The sequence below is a fragment of the Alosa pseudoharengus genome, unplaced genomic scaffold, assembly GCF_046254945.1.
Source record: "Alosa pseudoharengus isolate Yale_2024_CS ecotype anadromous, Long Island Sound unplaced genomic scaffold, YU_APseudo_1.1 YU_APseudo_1.1_scf_21, whole genome shotgun sequence".
NCBI classification, from domain to species: domain Eukaryota; kingdom Metazoa; phylum Chordata; class Actinopteri; order Clupeiformes; family Clupeidae; genus Alosa; species Alosa pseudoharengus.
In genome coordinates this window covers 20,311,927-20,328,054 of record NW_027468674.1, presented here as the reverse complement: position 1 = coordinate 20,328,054, position 16,128 = coordinate 20,311,927, and the positions used below count along the sequence as shown (strand labels likewise).

Here is a 16,128-nt window from a genome sequence, read left to right as displayed (position 1 = left end):
AACCTGCGGACCAAGCTGTTCTGGCGTTTCCTCGGTCCAAAGTACATCACGCCACTGTGTTGGCACCTCTGCATGCTAATTGGCCTTGATGAGGTCCTGTCCCTTCAAGGAGCACCACTGCACAGAAAAAAAAAATAATAATAATATGAAGCGCAGGTGAGAGGTTCAAAGAGCACCTGTTGTCCCGTCGGCACGGCAACGGTAATGTGTTGACACAAACAGAGTTCCGGAAAGAGACCGCAGCAGCTAGTCCTCTCTTATCTGCTCTTCCAGAGCTGGGCATTCCAGGAGCGTGTGGACAAAAGACAGCATCTGGTGGCAGTCAGTACCTTAAGGCTTCTGTTCATGAGTACGCACACACGCACACACACACACGCACACATACACGCACACACACACGCACATTCATACTCATATTCAGTACTTAACCAAACCAAGTAAGGTTTGTTTATTTAAGTCTATTCCAACAAGGAGGTGTGTGTGTGCGTGTGCGTGTGCGTGTGCGTGTGCGTGTGCGTGTGCGTGTGCGTGTGCGTGTGCTTGTGCGTGTGTGTGTGTGTGTGTGTGTGTAGCTCGAATGTAGAGGGGATGTAGATTTTGCCCTGAGCAGGTTTTCCTTGACTGGACATATTTCACCCTCCGGCAGAGAGGAGAGGAAAGGTGGAAAAAGCAGAGGGTTGAGCCAGAGCTACTGCGAGGACGCGTCGGTCTGTCAATATTGACTTTGTCCTCTCTGGCGCAGGGATTGCTCTGTGCATGGGAGGCTTCCACTGGTCACCTATCTTATCAGCTGCCTCTGTGGGATCTTTAAACACACACACACACTCTTGGACATACACACACACACACACACACACACACACACACACACATACACACACAGACACACAGACACATAGACACAGAGCACAGATACACACACACATACAGCATAGATAGACACACACACAGTCCCACACCCAGCATAGATACACACACACACACACACACACACACACACACACATTCACTGATACACAACCTGAAACTCTCTCATATGCACATACAGACATACTGTATGCACGCTCACTCAAAAGTGTACACACAGAACACACACACACAGAGAGTGTAGGCACACACACACACACACACAGAGTGTACGCATACACACACAGAGAGTGTACGCATAAAGCACATATACACACACACACACACACACACACAGACACATATCAGGTGCAATGGTTGATTTAGCGATATTTTTCAGTGTGTTTGTGAGACACCTGGGCACTCTCATTGTGTGTGTGTGTGTGTGTGTGTGTGTGTGTGTGTGTGTGTGTGTGTGTGTGTGTGTGTGTGTGTGTGTGTGTGTGTGTGTGTGTGTGTGTGTGTGTGTGTGTGTGTGTGTGTGTGTGTGTGTGTGTGTGTGTGTGTGTGTGTGTGTGTGTGTGTGTTTCTGTGTGTGTGTGACTTTTAAGATGTGACGCCGCTGCATGGTAAATATTTGCCAGGCAAACATTTAGATTGGAGAGGCTGGACAAAGGCAGAGTTGCGAGATGGAAATGTTTATTTTTCTGTTGACGCTGATGTCAGCAGTCACGGTGCTGGCCCAATGAAGCGCGTTTTCTTTTCTTCCTTCGGAGGAACAGCAGGGTTAGGTGGTTGTGTTATTCACACTCTCATGATTTGACCCCCTAATGTTTTCTAGAACTCTCTACCGCCGCCACAAAAAAGGGGCACATCATCATTGTTTGATAATGTTATAACGGCTTGTCCTAACTGCATGAGAGTGTCCGATTGTCGCGTAGCATCGAATGATCTCTGTACACTGAATCCATTAAATATGCCGTTCTATTGTGCCATATAGTATTTCTTGTTCAAAATAGCAGAACAAGTCGAGGGACTGAAACAAAATAGAGATGAGGCATCCAACAACATTTTTGCTCAAAATGCCGAACCGCAGCGCGCTACACAGTACTTTTCCAATTGAAAACAAAGTTATCAAACTGATTGTGTCTCTAATGCTTGCTTGCATTGCACGCAGTTAGGAAGCACTGTAAGACACATAGGCGGCATTATATTACTGTTTGGCTTTGCATATTCGTAGAATTATATGTGTTGTTACATTCTGTGGTTTGGTCTTCTGTGTGTTTGCGTATTAATGCTACATCGAGGTGATTGATGCCCTTGTGTGTGTGTGTGTGTGTGTGTGTGTGTGTGTGTGTGTGTGTGTGTGTGTGTGTGTGTGTGTGTGTGTGTGTGTGTGTGTGTGTGTGTGTGTGTGTGTGTGTGTGTGTGTGTGTGTGTGTGTGTGTGTGTGTGTGTGTGTGTGTGTGTGTGTGTGTGTGTGTATTGGTTGGTTTACATTGGTCTTTGGGTACCGAAAGCAGTGTGGGTCTTGTGCGGTCCTTGGAAAGGGGACGTACGAGAGAGCGGGTGTGCGGGTGCCAAAGGTGTGTGTAGAACATGCTGCGTTGTTCTCCGCCTCATTTACCCAGCGGCCCACCTGAATATTCATGAAGCGCCATCGCAGCCTCGCCCAACCTGAAAGATACAAAACACCAAATAGGTAAATAAATTAATCCAAAAATAAACAAATAAATAGAAGTGGCAGCCAGGATAGGATATGGCACTCCCACAACACACACACACACACACACACATGCTGCCACTGTGCCTCTCTACAAGAAGTGTGGGTTTGAGCGCGCTCTTGAAAGGAAGCGGCAGATGCGCAGCGGCGCTGTCTTTTGTCGCCGACACCTGTCCCTGGTTAGGCTCGCTGTGTGAGGTGGGGCTGTGTGCTCACTGACGAGAGAGAGAGAGAGAGAGAGAGAGAGAGAAAGATGGAGGGACGAGATGTGAAGCAAGAGAGAAAAGAAGAGCGAGGGAGTTGAAGTGGACCCTGAAGAAGACAAACGAGCTTGAGTAGGCCAGAACAAGAGAGTTAGTGGGAGAAGACTGAGGTGAGAAGAAAAAGCAGCAGAATGAAAGAGAGGGAGAGAGAGAAAGAGAGCAGAACACAGGATTCTGAGGCAGGCAGTGTAAAAGCAATGGCAGAAGAGGTGAGAAGAGAAAGCAGCAGAATGAGTGTGTGTGTGTGTGTGTGTGTGTGTGTGTGTGTGAGTAGAACACAGGAGACTGAGGCAGGCAGTGTAATGGTAGTAGAGATCAAGGGGAAGAAGGGAAAAGTGGAATCCCTGCTGTGACTAGCAGTCAAGGCTTTTTTATTTTTTAAAGAAAACATCTCCCCAACACCTCAGGGAAGCTCCGGAAGGTTCTCTCTCCTCCATTGGGATCTCCTGTAACCTCTGTCCTACCCCCTCCATGACTCAGCCTGGCGTCTACTGCCTTTGAAGGTTTCTTTTCTTTTTTTTTTTAAACCAGAAGTAGAGCTGCCTTTCGGCTGTTTCTCCTCTTTCCCTTCAAAGCTGTTGAACAGAATCTGAAAAGTGCAGTTCAGCAGATAGCAGACTGGACAAAGTGGACAGTTACTGGAAGTGTAACTGACTGTCTGTATTCACCTTGTTAGCTCTTCATGATGTAAGTTTCAAGCTACTTGTGGTTTGCTATAAATGTCTATTGACCCATTCTGGGTTTGATGTCCGTGTAAGTGGAATTGGTGGTGGATTGAGTTATGTGGCACTGAGCTTTTGAGGAAGTTGTAGCTGGGATTTGAAAGTGAATTATGATGGTGGCCTGTGAAACCCTTAAAAAAAAATGAGGATTTAGATTTTTTTTTTTTGGACGTTGAATGTCGTTGGCTTGACATGTCCACAGTGGGACCCTTTAAACAGTGCTCCCTCACAGACACCCCTCCACAACAAACACTACCCTGCTGTCATTTGTTCACACAAGTTAAACAGCCAAGCTTTGTCCATTCCAAAAAAAAAAAGCAGTCTCTGCCACTACTGACCTCCAGAGGCGAACACATCTCTCCGTGATCATTTGGCACTCGGTTGTTTCTCTACGTCTATCTCCAACCTTCCATCCATCCATCCATCCTTCACTATCCCCCTCTCCCCTCACCCCCTCCTTCTCTCCTTCTCTTGCTGTGCTGTTTGACCCCTGCAACTTCTCCAATGCTGCAGATGAATAATTTGCAGGTCTCTGACATGAGATCAGTGCTGATGGAGAAGATGGAGGAGGAGGAGGAGGAGGAGGAGGAGGAGGAGGGTGGTGGTGGTGGTGGTGGTGTAGTACAGGGTGGCTGAGGATATGGATGGCGGAAGGTGGAGGGGGTAGAGAGACTGGCTGTAGCTAAAGCCCCGGCCGTAGCCTCCTCGGCTGGGCTGCGGAGCCTGGAAGCTCCCCCTGACGGTGTGTGTGGGGCGTGTTGCTCCAGCATCTGGCCTAGCTCTCTGATCCAATCGGATGGTCTCGCTAGGGGACGCGCCTCTCCTCATGCCTCGTCTCGTCTCGCCCCCCCCCCCCCCCCCCCTCTCTCTCTTGCTGAAGCCGGCTGATTAGTATTGATTGCCAGATGAATTGGCCTCTCGACTAGAAATTGAACAGAATAATCCCCGCATCCTTGTCTGACAAATCCATCGGTGGTGGGCGGAGTGGCAGCTTGAGGGGAGGTGGTGGTGGTGGTGGTGCTGGGGAGGTGGAGGGGGTTATTGCTGATGCTATCAGGGGTTTTGCCTTGTTGCTGTGTGCAGTTAGACGCATGAGGGAGCTGAGAGCCCCCGCCGCCCAGGCATGACACACAGAGGATCGATCCGCACTCCTCCGCTGTTCGCTGCTGTTCAAGAAAGATGTTCGGAACATCTGTGATGTGTTCATTGTGATGCAGTCAGAATACAGCGGTCTCCCCCACGTGTTCGCCCATCGTCCTGCTCACGTAAATAAAAATGGCAAAGACATATCACATTTGACACATTTGGATGTTTAGATATGGTCAAAGTGTAACACTTTATGAGACTGAGGTGGGGGGGGGGGGGGGGGGGGGGTGTTAGGGATTGACATGGCAGAAGATGCCGAGGGTGGTTGTTCCTCTCAGTCTCTGATGAGGGAGGAGGTTAGGGGGTTAGGGGGTTTGTGTGTCTGTCTGTCTGTCTGTCTGTCTGTCTGTCTGTCTGTCTGTCTGTGTCTCTGTGTCTGTGTCTCTGTGTCTGTGTCTCTGTGTGTGTGTGTGTGTGTGTGTGTGTGTGTGTGTGTGTGTGTGTGTGGCGGGGGAGGTGCTTCTTGCACCTGTGGTTTGTAAAAGAAACGGATCTTACTCCCAGACAAATCCCGGAATTTGCCGGAGCTCTCCGAGGCCCCCCACAGTGCACCGATGCCATGGTTGGCTGTGTAGCTGCCACTCGTCATCTCGTGTGTGTGTGTGTGTGTGTGTGTGTGTGTGTGGAGGCTGGGGGCGGGGGGGGGGACAGGGCCAACTCGACTGGAATGATGAAATGGAAAAGTTCCAGCGCAGTGAGCACCCGCGCGCCGAAGGTAATTGGAGATTGCCACCGAAGGACTCGGCACGAAACGCTCTCAATTTCGCCCGGGAGAAAAAGAGAGTGGGTGCACGAGCGAGAGAGAGAGAGAGGGAGAGAGAAAGAAAGAGAAGTTAGAGAGAGAGAAAGAGAGAAAGAGAGGAGGGTGAAAGAAAGAGAGAGAGAGAGATAGACCGCACGGGTTGATTATGTCTGCCTTCTGTCAAAGGTGACCCATAATAGAGTGAAAATAGAAGCACTCTTAGAGTCACTGAAGAAAGAGGTTGCAGAAAAGAAAATGAGTGTTGGCCGCCCGTTGAGTTCATGCCTTCATTCCCACACATGGCTTGCAGACATATGATAATGGCTAACCTCTGGATTAATGTCAGGATACAGAATCTTTATGTCTCTGAATACAGAAGCAGTTCTTCCCACCCTGAGTTCCTCTCACCAGGGAAAATATATTTTTTTCCCTTTTTTAATATTTTTTCTCTTTTTTAATATTTTTTCCATTTAACATCATTAAGTGTTAGCTCATTGAGATGTCAAGCGCACAATACCTTATGTTGCTCTTCATTAGGAGAATCAAGCTTGGCACGGTTCGGTGTCATTTGGACCAATCAGATGCAGGGGACTCCTTGTGTTTTAGATCTCCACCTCCTGAGCCGGTGGCCTGACATCGGAGGATTGAAGTGTTTGCAGTGGAAACGGCATGAATCATTGATAAATGGAGCAAAGCTTCTTAAAGTCCTCCTGCTTGGAAGCCATCAATAATTCAGAGCACTTTCAGTATTTCAGTGGCACGTCGAGTTGAAGAGCCACCACCAGTCAGTCAGCCCCTTGCGATTGTTTGAGGAGTTTGTCGTTCATAAAGTCACTGATTTTAAACAGATAAACGTACAGTGCACTTGCTGTATACTTGTGTAGTTGTGTAGTCACAAAGCTGTGTCACAAAGCTTCAGGCTGAAGAATTGATATCAGTTGATGATTATTCTAGGATAGTCATCACTCATCTACCGTGGGATTTCCATCTTATTACAGTGCAATTACATGACTCTGTGACAGTATAGTATGATTTTCTGTTTTTGCCGGAGGTTTACAGCTGTATGTGCTGTATGTAAGTATGTATGACTGTGTGTGTGTGTATGTATGTATGTATGTATGTATGTATGTGTGTGTGTGTGGTATGTATGTATGTATGTGTGTATGTATGTATGTGTGTATGTATGTGTGTGTGTATGTATGCCTCTGGCTGATTTTACAGCGTTGGTGATTCAAGTTTGAGCCTGACAAATGACGGCTGTGCCAAAGGCAAAAGAGGTGGAGCTGGCCAAAAGGCAGACAGTAAAACAAATGAGTTTGACGCAACAAGAAAAACATAGAGAGAGAGAGAGAGAGAGAGAGCAGGAGAGAGAATTAAAGAGAGTAGGATCAAGCAAAGGAGAGAGAGATGGAGAAAGTGAGGCAAAGAAACGAAGGAAAGAGTGAGAGACACAGTGTCTCTGCAACAAGCCGCCGCCATCAATTTTTCCCCCCTTGCCCCTCTACAAGGGCGTGAGTCGGGCCATAGCTCTGAAGAGCAAAACTCTCGCCCCTGAATCATAGCTGGCAGAGGTGCCAAAACACATAAAAGATGGGAGGAAGAGGAAAAAGGAGGAGTGTGTGCATTTTTTTTACAAAAAAATCGGTGCAGCATTGTTTTATTTTTTCCTCGCCAAGCTATGTAGGAGCTGTCTCAGCTCAGGCTGTCGGGATCTATGCCATCCTGCCATTGTTTCGAGCAGAAATCACCCCAGACAGCCATTGTTCCATTCCCTGAGTTCCCCTACTGAAGAAGCATTTATTTAGGCTAATATTGCGGGAGCTTGTCACATTTCCCTCCAATAAAGCAAACAGGAAGTAGAAGAAACATGGCCAGAAACTATGAAGTGTCTTGTAACAAGATTATACGATTTTATTCGTCCATTCTCCCTCCCTCTTGACCATTGCTGATCATAGTGGTTGAATTGGATTAGTTGAAACTGGAGGTATTGCTGAACTGAATTACCTTGTGGTTAGGCCCTTTTGTAAAAAGGTGCTTATGTCAGATTAAAAGTGCTTAAGTGTGGGGTTTATGAATGTGTCGGCGGCTGTCCATGGAGCCAAGGAGGAAAAGCCAGCGCACGAGCCTGCAGTGTTTGTGTTCGAGAGGGGATCAAATGAACACTTAACGCCCCGACTCCATGACATGTCAGGACCAAAGAGAAAGAGAGAGAGAGGCAAAGAGAGTGAGAGATAGAAACGGCTATTAGTGCCTGAGCTGTGATCCATGAGGGGGGTATTGCATAAACTGAAGTATTAGGGCACGCGCCGTAGGGCTGCATTGACAAACATTCCCCCATCTCCCAACGGTCAGAAGAGTTTCAACACCTAAGGCCAGGAAAACTGAACATGCCCCACATTTAAAACGAAACCATTTAAACAACCCTTTTCTCACCATGCATTATGCAATAATGTTAATTTGACAGTTTCAGTTTTTGATTCTGATTGCTTATGGTTCACTCCATCTTGTGCACACACACACACACACACACACACACACACACACACACACCTCACAGAGCATTTGATCTGTTATGGTCATGTTTTCTGTATGGTGCGGTCTTGAGCAACAAGTAGAGATCAGGCTCACGCTGAGGATCAGAGTCTCTCAGTGGCTTCTTTCTTTCTTTTCTTTCTTTCTTTCTTTCTTTCTTTCTTTCTTTCTACCCCTGTCTAGCGAGCTTTAGGACTAGAATCTGTGACACTTCTTGTGTCTGAAAAGAGACAATGTGTGTTCAGCGGCACCATTATGTTGCAGCATAGGAGCGCCATCTCCGTCTGTTTTTATCTTCTGCTTTGCTGTCAGTCATCTGTGCTGTTTTTTCTGACACTCAGAGGGCTGGACACTGGCATCGTGCAGTGCAGTGGCACGACTGAGGTGCAATTCAAATGCAGTCATTTGAAATCACATCAAATGGTTAATTTGTGTGTGTGTGGTGGATGCAGGGTTGAGGTCATCCGAGCATATGGACACTGTTGTCCATCGCTCCAGACGCTTGGCTGGATAGCAGCAAAAAAAAAAAAAAACACAAACGACAACAAAAATAAACAAAACAAAAGGGACCGTTGTGTTTCCTTGCTGCCACTGTTCATTTCTCTGCGGTGCACTGGAGGAGAAGAGGAGCGAGATGATGAGAATCACCTGTCTCAGCGGAGCAGCTGTCCCCCTCCTCTTCCCTCCCACCCTTCCCTCTCTCTCTCTCTCTCTCTCTCCCTCTCTCTCTCTTTCCCTCTCTCTCTCTCTCTCTTCTCCCCCTCCCTCCCACCTCCTTCGCTGGCCTTGGGCAGGGAGAGCTGAGGGAATATTGTCACAGTGGCTATAAAGACTGATGGTGGCGTCTGGCCGATAAGCACCTCTAGCGGGATTCATGACCTAAGTGGCCGAAGCCGTGGACGGTGGTGGGGGAAGGGGGGGAGGGGTTGTGATGGGGGAGCGAGGGGGAGATTATTTTCACTTGTGTGTTTTTCTGCTGATGCGTCTCATTTTTATCTCGGGCCAGTGGTATGACACGGAAAGCAATCAGAGAGAGAGAGAAAGAGAGAGAGAGAGAGAGTATGGAATCGGATGATGGTGGGGGGGGGGGGGCGCAGAGAGAGGGGGATAGAGAAGGTGTGTGTGTGTGTTTTTTTATGTGACCTGCCCCTCACTAGCCGCTGAAGTGAATTACAGTTCTGTTGCTAGCCGTGCCATCAATCACAGTGATCAGGTGATGGAGAACACATCCAGGCACCTGCGCTCGCAGGTGTTATTGTATTGTTCTGAGCTTTGCGCTCATAATATCTCCCTAACTAAGCAGGCGGCTTCCGAAAGATTACCTCCACCTACTTATCGCCATCTAAAGCCCCTCTCTGCTCAACGACCTCGGAAGAAATAGAGGACGGCGGGGGGGGGAAAAAACAAACAGGTTTCTGAAGTGGCTCATGAAGAGTCTCGGAGCCCCTCCGCTGCCAAGGAGGTTGATCAGGCCGCTTCCTCGAGGCTCAGGGCGCGTGCTCGAGGAGCACTTGTGCCACACTCCCATCAGCCTCTCCTAACCCCCTACCACCACCACCTCCTTCTCCTCCACCAGCTCCACCACCACCTCCTCAGCCTCCGCCCCCTCCAACCTCCACCCGTACTTAATGCATTGTAATGGGTGACCATTATTTACACGCTGGATAAACAAAGAGGAGCATGGGATTGATGAGGTAATCCACTTCCAGGCTCATTAGCCCTTGAAACAGGAAGGGCCCGGAGCAGGCCCCTACTTACCCCCGACTGAAGGAGGTAACGGGAATATGAGTCATTAGGGCGCCTTTCACCGACGCTCTGGAGATGATCGCGGATCAGTAATTGAGTGTTATGAGCTGAACATGGCAGCGGAGAGACGAGAGAGAAAAGAGCGAGAGGGAGGGAGAGAATGAGAGAGAGAGGGAGAGAAGGAGGGAGGGAGGTCTGCAGGGAGATGGCTGTTTGCCTGTCTTTTTCTCCTCCCACAAGCTTTTTCAGATTTCGCTCCGACTTGTGAGGCGTATTCATCTCCATTTATGCCTGAGCCGCCACTGCTCTCGCGCTCTCTCTTTTCCCCTGTGATGATCTTGCTCTCCTTTCCTCACCCTCCTCCTCTCTCTCTCTCTCTCTCTCTCTCTCTCTCTCTCTCTCTCTCTCTCTCTCTTGCGCGCTCTTGCTCTCTTCCCCTGTGATGATCTTGCTCTCCTTTCCTCACCCTCCTCTCTCTCTCTCTCTCTCTCTCTCTCTCTCTCTCTCTCTCTCTCTCTTGCGCGCTCTTGCTCTCTCTTCCCATGTGATGATGCTCTCCTTTCCTCACCCTCCTCTCTCTCTCTCTCTCTCTCTCTCTTGCGCGCTCTTGCTCTCTCTTCCCATGTGATGATCTTGCTCTCCTCTCCTCACCCTCCCTCTCTCTCTCTCCCTCCCTCCCTCTCTCTCTCTCTCTCTCTCTCTCTCTCTCTCTCTCTCTGTACCCCTTCCCTGTTTGCTTTTCCCTATTGTACTCTCTCCTGACTATGCTGTCACAAGAGAGGAGGCAAGCTTTGGAGTTGACTGTGAAGCACAGTCGGCTGGGATCTGGCTCTGATCTGGCCCTTGTGTGGCCCACATGTGTTAGGCTCAGATACTATCTGGGCCACTTGTACATGCTGGATTGGGACTCATTACACCTGCCTTTGCTCTATCTGATCTGTCAATCTTGCATTGTAATTGGCTGGAAAAGGTCTATCTTCATCTCACACCTATTTCTCTTGTCACATGCAGTTTTCTCTCTCTCCATCTGCCAGTCTCTCTCTCTCTCTCTCTCTCTCTCTCCCTCTTCCTCTCCCTCTCCCTCTCTCTCCCTCCTCTGTGGTAATTCTCCTTGATGCGACTGCCTGCGAATTCTCCCTGGCCGCATCTCTCTCTCTCTCTTTCTTTCTCTGCCTCTCTCTCTCTCTCTCCTCTGAGGTAATTCTCCCTGATGCGTCTGGCTGTGAGTGGCCAAGGCTACATGAGAAAGCCAGGTGGCCTAACCACCCCACTGACCAGTAGGGTCTGGTCATTAGCCTTGCAGATCAGCCAACCTGAAAAGGAACGCATGCACACACATGCACACACACACGCACTGACACACACACACACACACACATTGACGCACTCTGCAGCCTGCACAATTAACATTCATCTTTGGATTTGTGTTTCAAAATCACTGGCAGTATGGCATATACGTTACATGAACATGATCAGAGAGGTGTGGAAATGCAGACTGTTGACAATGCTGTGTGTGTGTGTGTGTGTGTGTGTGTGTGTGTGTGTGTGTGTGTGTGTGTGTGTGTGTGTGTGTGTGTGTGTGTGTGTGTGTGTGTGTGTGTGTGTGTGTGTGTGTGTGTGTGTGTGTGTGTGTGTGTGTGTGTGTGTGTGTGTGTGTGTGCACGCTGGCATACTAATGACGCGTAAATCGACCGAAGCCAGCTTTCAAACAGATCACATTCTGGTGTGTGTGTGTGTGTGTCAGTCAGCCTGAAATAGCTACAGTAGCAGGTATCAAGAGCAGTCTTCCTAAATGAAGAGCAACCTCTTTCTCTCTCTCTTTCCCACTCTCTATATGTCTGTCTGTCTGTCCATCCCATCCTTATTTCTCCCACCTCTCTTTTTCTCCCTCTTTCTCATATTCACTTTCTTTCTTTCTCTCTTTCTTTCTTTCTTTCTTATCCTCTCATTGGAGGAACTCACCTGACCTGATTTGAGTGTGAGTATGTACGCGAGGGCCCTAATCTAATTGTCGGCCCTCACAGGAGGATTCCCCTGCCTAAGAACACCTAGGCGGATCATCCCTCTGGAAAGGCCCGGGAGTTCCTTACTCCGCCACTAGCGCCACCGTGATCTCCGTCCTTAAGGACATTGCGTCACGAGCTGATTTTGCAGTACACTAGACCTCAGTGACCTTCTGAGGTGATGCAAGGTAGCATGTCATGGTTAGATTATTATACAATCTACTTACAGCACCGTAGAATAATAATACAAAACATTTTGAGGTTGGCAAATTACATTTAATATCATATGCTGTTAGTGATTGATACTAAAGTGTATCAGTTTTTCCCCTGCTACTGTCTGTAGCACTTAGTTATTTTTTCAGACGGCACAGTTTTTTTGGAGAAGCTTTCCCGCTATGCTTCACACCTCAAAAACCTTTGGGGAAGAAATCCCCGTCGCTGTCAAATCACAAGAGCCGAAAGGGACACCAGCGCTCTGTCGGCCATGTTTGGGAGGAATGCCCAGCAGGAAGCTAATTACCTGGATCTTATTATTATTATTATTATTATTATTATTATTATTATTATTATTATTCTCATTTGTGGAGGGAGGAGAAGAGACTCAGTAAATACTATTTGTCACTGCACAGATTAGAAGTGTGTGTGAAAGAGAGAGAGAGAGAAAGAGAGAGAGGATGGCCAAGTCTAATTAGACCCAGGGCTGCGTGGTTGGCCAGGGAGGAGAAGAGAGGAGAAGGTTTGGTGACAGAAAGCAAATCCAGCAGTGTGTAGTCCATGTCTGAATTATAGCTGTCATTGTCGAGGGAAAACACAATCAAAAAAGTTCTGTGTGTGTGTGTGTGTGTGTGTGTGTGTTGCAGCCTGCTGTTCAGGTGAGTTTGGTAATGGAAAGTCATGCAGCTGTAAGCTGTGTGCACACAATACTAGATACATGCTGGAGATCTCCTCCTACAACCACATCTAGGCTTGAATCCACGATCTTGGGCTTTGGATTGAGGCTTTCAAAACAGGAAGCCAGCTGGCTTAACTGGCCGCGGTCCCTCATGGTTTTAGAGGTAAACTTTCCTGCCACTCACCATTTGCCCGCTTACATACATCTCTAATGCGTTTCTTCTCTCAGGAATCCCTTGTGACTACTTTTTCCGGTATGTTCCGTGTCGCCATGCTCCAGTAGAGGAGGTGCACTGCCCGTCTTGACCCAGCCCTGTGTGTTCCGTGCCTGCGTCAGCTGTTGTGCTTGCCAGCGCGGGTGTGGCTATTGGGTTGTGCTGGGGTTTGGATGTCAGCGCTCTTGTTTACTGAGTGGGGATTTTTCCAATCCTCCTCCTCCTCAACAGAAGAAATCCCTGTTTGTGTGTGTTTGTGTGTGTGTTTGTGTGTGTGTGTTGTGTGTGCTGTGTGGCTGTGTGTGTGTGGCTGTGTGTGTGTGTGTTCTAAGTGGTGTGTTTGGTCGATGTGACACTGTCATGATTAATGCTAGTGGAATGGAGGCTTTTCCCATGTAGCTTGTTTTTACTTAGCCCTTCTTACTGTATCATTCTTATCTGTTGTTTAGATCAAAAAGAAGGTGTGTGTGTGCGCGTGTGTTTCACATTTCTCCACTGTGTGCTTGCGGTACCATTTGTCACAGACGTAGAACAAGATTGTGCCACAGATTTTTTTGTATTTGTATTTGGGAAAACATTCTATTGAAGAGAATCTGCTCCTGTACTGTACAGTTGTGCACTCATCCTGAAAACACTACTGATGATTTGTAATGCCAAGGCTTTTTGTAGCAGGCAGGAATACGTTGGCATGCAAATAAACTTTGTTAAAAAGCTGTTGACATGCAAATAGCTTCAGATGACAATGTAAAGGTACAGCGAGATTGTGCATTACAATGTAAGGTGTGTGTGTGTGTGTGTGTGTGTGTGTGTGTGTGTGTGTGTGTGTGTGTGTGTGTGTGTGTGTGTGTGTGTGTGTGTGTATGTGTGTGTGTGTGTGTGTGTGTGTGTGTGTGTGTGTGTGTGTGTGTGTGTGTGTGTGTGTGTGTGTGTGTGTGTGTGTGTGTGTGTGTGTGTGTGTGTGTGTGTCCAGGAATCTTCTCTCTCATCCACTATCTCAGGTTCTCCCCCAGAGTCAACATGAGGTGTGTGTGCGTATGTATGTATGTGTGTGTGTGTGTTTGAGACCGCAGTGCACTCAGTATTCAGTTAGACCCAAATGTCCTCGTTTTAATCAAAAACAGAATCGTACGGGGGAAAAAAGAACAGAAAAGAACATCTTCTTGGACAGTCATCTAAAACACAAATATTATTTTGCCTTGAACCGGATGAGTTGCATTTGACTTGCAAATGCCGTTACAAAACAACCCCACCACCACCACCACCTCCACCATACTGTACAGATGAGCCAGCATTCATTCCTGTGGAGCTGGAGCAGTGACCTCATGTGCTAACAGCGGTGTGTGTGTGTGTGTGTGTGTGTGTGTGTGTGTGTGTGTGTGTGTGTGTGTGTGTGTGTGTGTGTGTGTGTGTGTGTGTGTGTGGGCGGGCCCTATTCCCGGTCCGGGAGAGCCCACAGTGAAGTGGACCTCCAAGCGGAACCCACTTCAAAAAGCTAAGGAGAGATAAAACACAATATCCTCCAGCCTGTAACCTCTATGGCCGCTCGCTGTTACTAACCCAGAAAGTGGTGGTATTGGGGGAGAGGTGGTGTGTGTGTGGTCAGGGCGGGGGGGGGGGGGGGGGGTGTACACTTCCCTGGTCCAACGCGGCTCCAGTAATGGTGAAGGTCACAGGGGTCGACTCCTAGGGAGTTGTGTGCTCTGATGAAAAATGTACGCTCCTCGTCCTCCTCCTCCTCGCTGTAACTGTAAGCTGCTTAGGCCCAGAGCCGTCTGCTCAGTATAAACAAAAGACTATTAAAACAGCCACAGAGAGGACTGGAGTGTCCCTGAATTGGCTCCCAGCACCTCCCAGCACCGCTGCATTACACAGTCATCTAGGAGTGTGTGGGGTTAGGGTCTGTGAGTGTGTGAGTGCAGACATGTATATGTATGTGTTTTGAGGGGGATGCAATTTTTGTGTTGCTTTGCGAGTCATAATAATAATAATAATAATAATAATCATAATATATGTTTTAAATCCACCTAGCCCCTGCGTTAATGCACGGATGTCGACCACTTCAACAATAATGTAAAAATATACAGCGAAATGTATTGTGTGGTTATCAGACATTACGATTGTCATTTGAGATGAACATAGACAAGTAACACTAGAGCATCACATGGAATGTAGAATGTCTCAACAGGAAGCTGGACTGCCTTCTAACCAGAACCACACCAGAGGCCATTACATCTGAAGAGGGCCCATTTGGCCCATGGGGTAATAGGGGGATGAATGCATTCTGTTCGCCTGGTGCTGCTCAGAGAAGTACAGCTTTTTTTGATTCAGGTTTTTATTGTTTTAGCCTGTCTTGTATAATTCAACTGAGGCTGGAGAAGCTGTGTGTGTGTGTGTGTGTGTATGTGTGTGTCGGTGTGGGTGGGTGGGTGGGTGCATGTGTGTTTTCCACATATGGGACTTGGGGGGGGGGGGGGGGTTTACATTGCTGTTTTCTCAGTTCACTCTTGGTTTGAAAGGGGGGAATTTTTAAAAAACATCACCTCATGTAACTTCCCAAGGAGGTTGCGGTTGTTATCTGAGGAGCATGTTGATGAGCTGGCACAGGCTGAGAGAGAGAGAGAAAGAGAGAGAGAAACCTCCTCTCTGTCCTATCTGCAGTTGGAAAGGGGCCTAGCAAAAAATGCAAACATCCCCCCCTCCTCTCTCTCTTTCTCTCTCTCTCTCACTCACTCAATCTCTCTTACTTTTTTCCTTCCTTCCTTCCTCTCTGGTTGCGATCAGGGGCGATGCGGGTATGCTTGTTTACGCCCGCTTACGTCGGTTGGTTAGGAAGAAATTGTTCTCGCCAGATGTTGGAAAACGTCGGGGCTGCCATCGCATGTTATCAGAGGCTAACTATTTCCTTGGTCCCTCGTTGATGTTTTTCTCCCCCCCCCCCCCCTATCCTTGCTGTGGTTTTATTGGATCAGTCAGTCCCAGTTCCTCTCAAGCTCACTGGACGTCGATCACATTGCTCAGATTGTTCACATGATATGAGTAAATGAACAAGGAGACAGGATCTTGGTGGCGTAGAAGTGATTTGTGTTTATGTTTGTGCGTGTTTGTGTGTGTGTGACGCGTGTGTTTGTCATGTGCGGATGGTTGTGCGTCTGCACTTCAGTGTCACGGTCCCTAAAGGCCTTAAGTCATAGGCTGTGGCTTTATGGGGCCCCTGTGACGCCCGCCCGTCCCTCGGTGATCATAGATAAACACCTGACAAAGGGCCTGCTCATGCTCAGGCAGAATACAGCCAGAAATCC

The 16,128-nt window shown here is 48.1% G+C and overlaps 1 protein-coding gene across 6 annotated transcripts in view; it reads left to right on the top strand.

Annotated features, from left to right (window-relative positions):
• The window catches only part of LOC143137790 (zinc finger MIZ domain-containing protein 1-like), a 168,489-nt gene that overhangs the window by 47,638 nt on the left and 104,723 nt on the right, over positions 1-16,128 (top strand). The window contains exon 1 of one of the 6 annotated variants that reach the window (XM_076298111.1): positions 2,509-2,548. The exons of the other annotated variants lie outside the window; for them this stretch is intronic. The gene's annotated coding sequence lies outside the window, so the exon portion shown is untranslated. Of the gene's footprint in view, positions 1-2,508; positions 2,549-16,128 lie in introns of those variants that run through there. 6 annotated transcript variants of the gene reach the window in all.